The 10,836-nt window shown below is 27.7% G+C and overlaps 3 long non-coding RNA genes across 3 annotated transcripts; all 3 read left to right on the forward strand.

Moving 5' to 3' along the window:
• Positions 1-338: 338 nt before the first annotated feature.
• Positions 339-1,167, forward strand: LOC132931160 (uncharacterized). The gene is made up of 2 exons (XR_009662354.1): positions 339-447; positions 953-1,167. It is a non-coding gene; the product is annotated as an uncharacterized LOC132931160 (long non-coding RNA).
• Positions 1,168-2,744: 1,577 nt separating this feature from the next.
• Positions 2,745-4,896, forward strand: LOC132931319 (uncharacterized). Its single transcript, XR_009662460.1, has 4 exons — positions 2,745-3,141; positions 3,451-3,593; positions 4,077-4,176; positions 4,682-4,896. It is a non-coding gene; the product is annotated as an uncharacterized LOC132931319 (long non-coding RNA).
• A 1,605-nt stretch (positions 4,897-6,501) lies between these two features.
• Positions 6,502-8,624, forward strand: LOC132931322 (uncharacterized). Its single transcript, XR_009662462.1, has 4 exons — positions 6,502-6,869; positions 7,179-7,321; positions 7,805-7,904; positions 8,410-8,624. It is a non-coding gene; the product is annotated as an uncharacterized LOC132931322 (long non-coding RNA).
• Positions 8,625-10,836: the final 2,212 nt, after the last annotated feature.

The following is a 10,836-nucleotide window of genomic DNA, read 5'->3' on the forward strand; positions in this document are numbered from 1 at the left end:
TTCATAAACACAATAAAACATGATTTTACATGGTAATTTTACAAAGTCATATTTTTAACTGTTTATAAAACACTCAATTCTCATGTTAGTGTCTAGAAACCTTGACTACTAAATTATGACAATGATTCTTATTGTATACGTTATACAAGTATTACAAACTCTTATTATTTTAATATTGAAAAGCAGCAATTTTATGTTAATGTACAAGTGTATTCTTTACTTATATTTTGTTTTACATTAAAACTCAACAAAACATTCTGGTAGATTTGTACTATCTGTTTTATTGCTAAGCATTATAATTATTTCTTTAACCATTATACATATTTAACTGACTATTTGTGTTTTAGATGGCAGTACTGCAGATCACTGGAGGCATGCTGAGACATGAATTAACATTTCTATCACTTGGGAAAGTTACAACATTTTCCGTTGAAAATGGAATAGAAGGTACTGCTAATATTAATGGTTTTATGCATAGTGCGTGTAATGGGTATTGGATGTAATTGATATTCAATGAATAGTAGTGTTACAAAAAGTTAGTGTCATAAAACCCTAACCATTATATTAAGTAAATGGTTCTTATTTACCATTATTAACTTCCATATATTTCATTTAGGCTCATACTTGATAATAAACACTATAAAACGTGCTTATATATCATAATTTTGACTCATATTACAAATTCATATTTTTAGCTGCTCATAAAAATCTCAATTATCAAGTTAGTGTCATGAAACCTAGACAATTAGGTTAAGTAAATGATTCTTATTTACCATTACTAACATCCATATTTGTCATTTAAGCTGATACTTCATAAACACTATAAAACATGTTTTTTATATGATAATATTGACTGATATTACAAATTCATACTTTGAACTGCCTGTAAAACACTGTATTCTCAACTTATTCTCCAACGGTTATACGTTATTAACTTACTACATTTTTTCAGATGGCAGTATATCAGATCAATCAAGGCATGCTGAGACACGAATTCACATTTCTACCACTAAGGAGAGTATCAACATCCTAGGTTGAAAATGGACTAGAAGATACTGATAATAATATTGGATTTATGCAATGGTTATTGAATATAATTGATACTAAATTAATAGCTGTGAAACAATTGAGATTTGTTAAATATCTGAATAAAATAATAGTAAACAACTTTAGCTTGTATTGTTTATTCTTAAATTTTACCTATGCTATAAATATATTTTATTTTTACTATAATATTTAAATGATCATTATAAAACATTTATAAAACACTCAAATATTAAGTTAATGTTTAGAAGGTTGAACAATAGTTTAAGAAATTTACCATTATTGTCTTTCACGTGTTTCATTTAACCTGGTATTTTGAATACACTATAATACATGTTTTTATATGATAATTTTGACAAATTCCAATTTTAAACTGCTTATAAAACACTCAAAATTATTAAATGTATGCACCGACAGAGGGCGGTAGTGGGGACGACATCCGTCGGCCGATGCCCGATCGCCTCAGAGTAAAACTAGTTGGTTGTGTGCCGTTCGCCGGACGGCCTTTTGACATAATTGACGGTTGTTTTTACTTAGCTATTGGGTGTAGTTGTTGTTCATTTAATAAAGATTTTTGATATTATAAACGAATTGTTCATATTTTATGCCCGAAGTTAACACAAGTAAGTGTCTTGATCCTTGACTACTCGATTACGAAAATGATTCTAATTTATAATTTTTAACTTGCACATGTTTCATTTAACCTGATATTTTTACTTCATAAAAACTATAAAATATGATTTTACAAGTTAATTTTGACGAATAATACAAATTAATATTTTTAGATTCTGAACGGAGTGATGATTGTATTGATTTTACAATGATGTTTGTATTATTTTTGTGTCCGTCATCACTTTTTGGAGTAGTAATAATGCTTCGTTTTTGACTTCAGCCCCTCTTTGAAAAGACAAAATCGATTTTTTTGATTTTGCTGCAAGTCAAAAACGAATCATTGTAAATACTTGAAATTTTCAACAAACGTTTATATTAGCGTTATCTATTTGCGATTAAATTTTCAAAATATTTTGACATTTTTTAAGCTACTTATAGATAATTGAAACTTATCGTAGTAAAAAATAAATCAAAAATCGTTAGTCACAATTATTGTTTATAAGCATTTAAAGTTCAAATGTTTAGAAAATATATCAAAATCACGAAAATTTGCAAAGAATTTTGAAGTTGAAAATTCATAAAATCTTTGTGATTTATACTTAAGGTTGGATATACTAGGTTATCCATAAGTTTTCCTTCAAGTAACAGTAAAAAAATAAATCCATTGTCAATATAGAAAACATTTTATGTGCGTATGAAATATAATTTTTTACGAAATCGCGTAAAATAACGATATATTACAATTTAAATATAGGTAATAATATAATATATCCAACTAATTATCATTGACTGACAAATCATCTCCGTTCAGAATCGTTTTTCGTATACAATCCTACCCGTCGTTGCATTCAAATTTAACACATCCATTATAGTGACCAGTGACCTACTCACCATCTCTACTATACACCGGAGCGATACCCACTTTTTTCGTATTGAAAAGGAGCAAATTTTCAGTTGTACAAATAGTCACACTTATAATAGGTACATTTTATATTCTACAAAACATTCTGGTATATTTGTAGGTACTATCTTTTATGGCTTATCATAATTATTATTTCTTATCGTCTGTTATATAATATTATGTCTATATTTCCTATCATTTTGCAGTTTTACATTCGTATTTGTATTTGAGTTTCAACTGTAAATTGTTTTCAAGAATTTTGTAATAAAAATGAAGTGTTTGTCTGTTAGTTTATGTTTTGATTGTTTCCATTTAAAAAATTATTCAGTGTTGTCCACGTACTAGTTGTTATATAAAAATTGTTGTCCTCCTTACGGTGTCTAGTAGCGACATTTTATCCTCCAACCATTATACATATTTAACTTGCTATTTTTTTTTTAGATGGCAGTACAGCAGATCATTCAATACATGCCGAGACATGAATTCACATTTCTACCACTATGCTAAATATCAATATCCTACGTTGAAAATGTACTAGACGATACTGCTAATAACAAGGGTTTTGTGCAACGTGCGTGTAATGGGTATTGAATTTAATTGATATTAAATTAATAGTAGTGTAACAAAAAGTCAGTGTCATGAAACCCTGACCATTAGATTATAAGCAAATGATTCTAATTTTCAATAATTGACATTCAAATATTACATTTAAGCTGATACTTCACAAACACAATAAAAAATGATTTAATATCATAATTTTCACATGATTTTACATGGTAATTTAAACAAATATTACAAAGTCATACTTTGAACTGCTTGTAAAACACTGTATTCTCAAGTTATTCTCCAACCACTATACACATAATATTTAACTGACTATTTTTTATTTTTAGATGGCAGTACAGCAGATCACTCAATACATGCTGAGACATGAATTCACATTTCTACCACTATGCAAAACATCAACATCCTACGTTGAAAATGGACTAGACAGTACTGCTAATAATAATGGTTTTGTGCAACGTGCGTGTAATGGGTATTGAATTTAATTGATATTAAATTAATAGTAGTGTAACAAAAAGTCAGTGTCATGAAACTCTGATCATTAGATTATAAGCAAATGATTCTAACTTTCAATAATTGACATTCAAATATTACATTTAAGCTGATACTTCATAAACACAATAAAACATGATTTTACATGGTAATTTTACAAAGTCATATTTTTAACTGTTTATAAAACACTCAATTCTCATGTTAGTGTCTAGAAACCTTGACTACTAAATTATGACAATGATTCTTATTGTATACGTTATACAAGTATTACAAACTCTTATTATTTTAATATTGAAAAGCAGCAATTTTATGTTAATGTACAAGTGTATTCTTTACTTATATTTTGTTTTACATTAAAACTCAACAAAACATTCTGGTAGATTTGTACTATCTGTTTTATTGCTAAGCATTATAATTATTTCTTTAACCATTATACATATTTAACTGACTATTTGTGTTTTAGATGGCAGTACTGCAGATCACTGGAGGCATGCTGAGACATGAATTAACATTTCTATCACTTGGGAAAGTTACAACATTTTCCGTTGAAAATGGAATAGAAGGTACTGCTAATATTAATGGTTTTATGCATAGTGCGTGTAATGGGTATTGGATGTAATTGATATTCAATGAATAGTAGTGTTACAAAAAGTTAGTGTCATAAAACCCTAACCATTATATTAAGTAAATGGTTCTTATTTACCATTATTAACTTCCATATATTTCATTTAGGCTCATACTTGATAATAAACACTATAAAACGTGCTTATATATCATAATTTTGACTCATATTACAAATTCATATTTTTAGCTGCTCATAAAAATCTCAATTATCAAGTTAGTGTCATGAAACCTAGACAATTAGGTTAAGTAAATGATTCTTATTTACCATTACTAACATCCATATTTGTCATTTAAGCTGATACTTCATAAACACTATAAAACATGTTTTTTATATGATAATATTGACTGATATTACAAATTCATACTTTGAACTGCCTGTAAAACACTGTATTCTCAACTTATTCTCCAACGGTTATACGTTATTAACTTACTACATTTTTTCAGATGGCAGTATATCAGATCAATCAAGGCATGCTGAGACACGAATTCACATTTCTACCACTAAGGAGAGTATCAACATCCTAGGTTGAAAATGGACTAGAAGATACTGATAATAATATTGGATTTATGCAATGGTTATTGAATATAATTGATACTAAATTAATAGCTGTGAAACAATTGAGATTTGTTAAATATCTGAATAAAATAATAGTAAACAACTTTAGCTTGTATTGTTTATTCTTAAATTTTACCTATGCTATAAATATATTTTATTTTTACTATAATATTTAAATGATCATTATAAAACATTTATAAAACACTCAAATATTAAGTTAATGTTTAGAAGGTTGAACAATAGTTTAAGAAATTTACCATTATTGTCTTTCACGTGTTTCATTTAACCTGGTATTTTGAATACACTATAATACATGTTTTTATATGATAATTTTGACAAATTCCAATTTTAAACTGCTTATAAAACACTCAAAATTATTAAATGTATGCACCGACAGAGGGCGGTAGTGGGGACGACATCCGTCGGCCGATGCCCGATCGCCTCAGAGTAAAACTAGTTGGTTGTGTGCCGTTCGCCGGACGGCCTTTTGACATAATTGACGGTTGTTTTTACTTAGCTATTGGGTGTAGTTGTTGTTCATTTAATAAAGATTTTTGATATTATAAACGAATTGTTCATATTTTATGCCCGAAGTTAACACAAGTAAGTGTCTTGATCCTTGACTACTCGATTACGAAAATGATTCTAATTTATAATTTTTAACTTGCACATGTTTCATTTAACCTGATATTTTTACTTCATAAAAACTATAAAATATGATTTTACAAGTTAATTTTGACGAATAATACAAATTAATATTTTTAGATTCTGAACGGAGTGATGATTGTATTGATTTTACAATGATGTTTGTATTATTTTTGTGTCCGTCATCACTTTTTGGAGTAGTAATAATGCTTCGTTTTTGACTTCAGCCCCTCTTTGAAAAGACAAAATCGATTTTTTGATTTTGCTGCAAGTCAAAAACGAATCATTGTAAATACTTGAAATTTTCAACAAACGTTTATATTAGCGTTATCTATTTGCGATTAAATTTTCAAAATATTTTGACATTTTTTAAGCTACTTATAGATAATTGAAACTTATCGTAGTAAAAAATAAATCAAAAATCGTTAGTCACAATTATTGTTTATAAGCATTTAAAGTTCAAATGTTTAGAAAATATATCAAAATCACGAAAATTTGCAAAGAATTTTGAAGTTGAAAATTCATAAAATCTTTGTGATTTATACTTAAGGTTGGATATACTAGGTTATCCATAAGTTTTCCTTCAAGTAACAGTAAAAAAATAAATCCATTGTCAATATAGAAAACATTTTATGTGCGTATGAAATATAATTTTTTACGAAATCGCGTAAAATAACGATATATTACAATTTAAATATAGGTAATAATATAATATATCCAACTAATTATCATTGACTGACAAATCATCTCCGTTCAGAATCGTTTTTCGTATACAATCCTACCCGTCGTTGCATTCAAATTTAACACATCCATTATAGTGACCAGTGACCTACTCACCATCTCTACTATACACCGGAGCGATACCCACTTTTTTCGTATTGAAAAGGAGCAAATTTTCAGTTGTACAAATAGTCACACTTATAATAGGTACATTTTATATTCTACAAAACATTCTGGTATATTTGTAGGTACTATCTTTTATGGCTTATCATAATTATTATTTCTTATCGTCTGTTATATAATATTATGTCTATATTTCCTATCATTTTGCAGTTTTACATTCGTATTTGTATTTGAGTTTCAACTGTAAATTGTTTTCAAGAATTTTGTAATAAAAATGAAGTGTTTGTCTGTTAGTTTATGTTTTGATTGTTTCCATTTAAAAAATTATTCAGTGTTGTCCACGTACTAGTTGTTATATAAAAATTGTTGTCCTCCTTACGGTGTCTAGTAGCGACATTTTATCCTCCAACCATTATACATATTTAACTTGCTATTTTTTTTTTAGATGGCAGTACAGCAGATCATTCAATACATGCCGAGACATGAATTCACATTTCTACCACTATGCTAAATATCAATATCCTACGTTGAAAATGTACTAGACGATACTGCTAATAACAAGGGTTTTGTGCAACGTGCGTGTAATGGGTATTGAATTTAATTGATATTAAATTAATAGTAGTGTAACAAAAAGTCAGTGTCATGAAACCCTGACCATTAGATTATAAGCAAATGATTCTAATTTTCAATAATTGACATTCAAATATTACATTTAAGCTGATACTTCACAAACACAATAAAAAATGATTTAATATCATAATTTTGACATGATTTTACATGGTAATTTAAACAAATATTACAAAGTCATACTTTGAACTGCTTGTAAAACACTGTATTCTCAAGTTATTCTCCAACCACTATACACATAATATTTAACTGACTATTTTTTATTTTTAGATGGCAGTACAGCAGATCACTCAATACATGCTGAGACATGAATTCACATTTCTACCACTATGCAAAACATCAACATCCTACGTTGAAAATGGACTAGACAGTACTGCTAATAATAATGGTTTTGTGCAACGTGCGTGTAATGGGTATTGAATTTAATTGATATTAAATTAATAGTAGTGTAACAAAAAGTCAGTGTCATGAAACTCTGATCATTAGATTATAAGCAAATGATTCTAACTTTCAATAATTGACATTCAAATATTACATTTAAGCTGATACTTCATAAACACAATAAAACATGATTTTACATGGTAATTTTACAAAGTCATATTTTTAACTGTTTATAAAACACTCAATTCTCATGTTAGTGTCTAGAAACCTTGACTACTAAATTATGACAATGATTCTTATTGTATACGTTATACAAGTATTACAAACTCTTATTATTTTAATATTGAAAAGCAGCAATTTTATGTTAATGTACAAGTGTATTCTTTACTTATATTTTGTTTTACATTAAAACTCAACAAAACATTCTGGTAGATTTGTACTATCTGTTTTATTGCTAAGCATTATAATTATTTCTTTAACCATTATACATATTTAACTGACTATTTGTGTTTTAGATGGCAGTACTGCAGATCACTGGAGGCATGCTGAGACATGAATTAACATTTCTATCACTTGGGAAAGTTACAACATTTTCCGTTGAAAATGGAATAGAAGGTACTGCTAATATTAATGGTTTTATGCATAGTGCGTGTAATGGGTATTGGATGTAATTGATATTCAATGAATAGTAGTGTTACAAAAAGTTAGTGTCATAAAACCCTAACCATTATATTAAGTAAATGGTTCTTATTTACCATTATTAACTTCCATATATTTCATTTAGGCTCATACTTGATAATAAACACTATAAAACGTGCTTATATATCATAATTTTGACTCATATTACAAATTCATATTTTTAGCTGCTCATAAAAATCTCAATTATCAAGTTAGTGTCATGAAACCTAGACAATTAGGTTAAGTAAATGATTCTTATTTACCATTACTAACATCCATATTTGTCATTTAAGCTGATACTTCATAAACACTATAAAACATGTTTTTTATATGATAATATTGACTGATATTACAAATTCATACTTTGAACTGCCTGTAAAACACTGTATTCTCAACTTATTCTCCAACGGTTATACGTTATTAACTTACTACATTTTTTCAGATGGCAGTATATCAGATCAATCAAGGCATGCTGAGACACGAATTCACATTTCTACCACTAAGGAGAGTATCAACATCCTAGGTTGAAAATGGACTAGAAGATACTGATAATAATATTGGATTTATGCAATGGTTATTGAATATAATTGATACTAAATTAATAGCTGTGAAACAATTGAGATTTGTTAAATATCTGAATAAAATAATAGTAAACAACTTTAGCTTGTATTGTTTATTCTTAAATTTTACCTATGCTATAAATATATTTTATTTTTACTATAATATTTAAATGATCATTATAAAACATTTATAAAACACTCAAATATTAAGTTAATGTTTAGAAGGTTGAACAATAGTTTAAGAAATTTACCATTATTGTCTTTCACGTGTTTCATTTAACCTGGTATTTTGAATACACTATAATACATGTTTTTATATGATAATTTTGACAAATTCCAATTTTAAACTGCTTATAAAACACTCAAAATTATTAAATGTATGCACCGACAGAGGGCGGTAGTGGGGACGACATCCGTCGGCCGATGCCCGATCGCCTCAGAGTAAAACTAGTTGGTTGTGTGCCGTTCGCCGGACGGCCTTTTGACATAATTGACGGTTGTTTTTACTTAGCTATTGGGTGTAGTTGTTGTTCATTTAATAAAGATTTTTGATATTATAAACGAATTGTTCATATTTTATGCCCGAAGTTAACACAAGTAAGTGTCTTGATCCTTGACTACTCGATTACGAAAATGATTCTAATTTATAATTTTTAACTTGCACATGTTTCATTTAACCTGATATTTTTACTTCATAAAAACTATAAAATATGATTTTACAAGTTAATTTTGACGAATAATACAAATTAATATTTTTAGATTCTGAACGGAGTGATGATTGTATTGATTTTACAATGATGTTTGTATTATTTTTGTGTCCGTCATCACTTTTTGGAGTAGTAATAATGCTTCGTTTTTGACTTCAGCCCCTCTTTGAAAAGACAAAATCGATTTTTTGATTTTGCTGCAAGTCAAAAACGAATCATTGTAAATACTTGAAATTTTCAACAAACGTTTATATTAGCGTTATCTATTTGCGATTAAATTTTCAAAATATTTTGACATTTTTTTAAGCTACTTATAGATAATTGAAACTTATCGTAGTAAAAAATAAATCAAAAATCGTTAGTCACAATTATTGTTTATAAGCATTTAAAGTTCAAATGTTTAGAAAATATATCAAAATCACGAAAATTTGCAAAGAATTTTGAAGTTGAAAATTCATAAAATCTTTGTGATTTATACTTAAGGTTGGATATACTAGGTTATCCATAAGTTTTCCTTCAAGTAACAGTAAAAAAATAAATCCATTGTCAATATAGAAAACATTTTATGTGCGTATGAAATATAATTTTTTACGAAATCGCGTAAAATAACGATATATTACAATTTAAATATAGGTAATAATATAATATATCCAACTAATTATCATTGACTGACAAATCATCTCCGTTCAGAATCGTTTTTCGTATACAATCCTACCCGTCGTTGCATTCAAATTTAACACATCCATTATAGTGACCAGTGACCTACTCACCATCTCTACTATACACCGGAGCGATACCCACTTTTTTCGTATTGAAAAGGAGCAAATTTTCAGTTGTACAAATAGTCACACTTATAATAGGTACATTTTATATTCTACAAAACATTCTGGTATATTTGTAGGTACTATCTTTTATGGCTTATCATAATTATTATTTCTTATCGTCTGTTATATAATATTATGTCTATATTTCCTATCATTTTGCAGTTTTACATTCGTATTTGTATTTGAGTTTCAACTGTAAATTGTTTTCAAGAATTTTGTAATAAAAATGAAGTGTTTGTCTGTTAGTTTATGTTTTGATTGTTTCCATTTAAAAAATTATTCAGTGTTGTCCACGTACTAGTTGTTATATAAAAATTGTTGTCCTCCTTACGGTGTCTAGTAGCGACATTTTATCCTCCAACCATTATACATATTTAACTTGCTATTTTTTTTTTAGATGGCAGTACAGCAGATCATTCAATACATGCCGAGACATGAATTCACATTTCTACCACTATGCTAAATATCAATATCCTACGTTGAAAATGTACTAGACGATACTGCTAATAACAAGGGTTTTGTGCAACGTGCGTGTAATGGGTATTGAATTTAATTGATATTAAATTAATAGTAGTGTAACAAAAAGTCAGTGTCATGAAACCCTGACCATTAGATTATAAGCAAATGATTCTAATTTTCAATAATTGACATTCAAATATTACATTTAAGCTGATACTTCACAAACACAATAAAAAATGATTTAATATCATAATTTTGACATGATTTTACATGGTAATTTAAACAAATATTACAAAGTCATACTTTGAACTGCTTGTAA

The sequence above is a fragment of the Rhopalosiphum padi genome, unplaced genomic scaffold (assembly GCF_020882245.1).
Source record: "Rhopalosiphum padi isolate XX-2018 unplaced genomic scaffold, ASM2088224v1 scaffold1, whole genome shotgun sequence".
In the NCBI taxonomy this organism is placed as follows: Eukaryota; Metazoa; Arthropoda; class Insecta; order Hemiptera; family Aphididae; genus Rhopalosiphum; species Rhopalosiphum padi.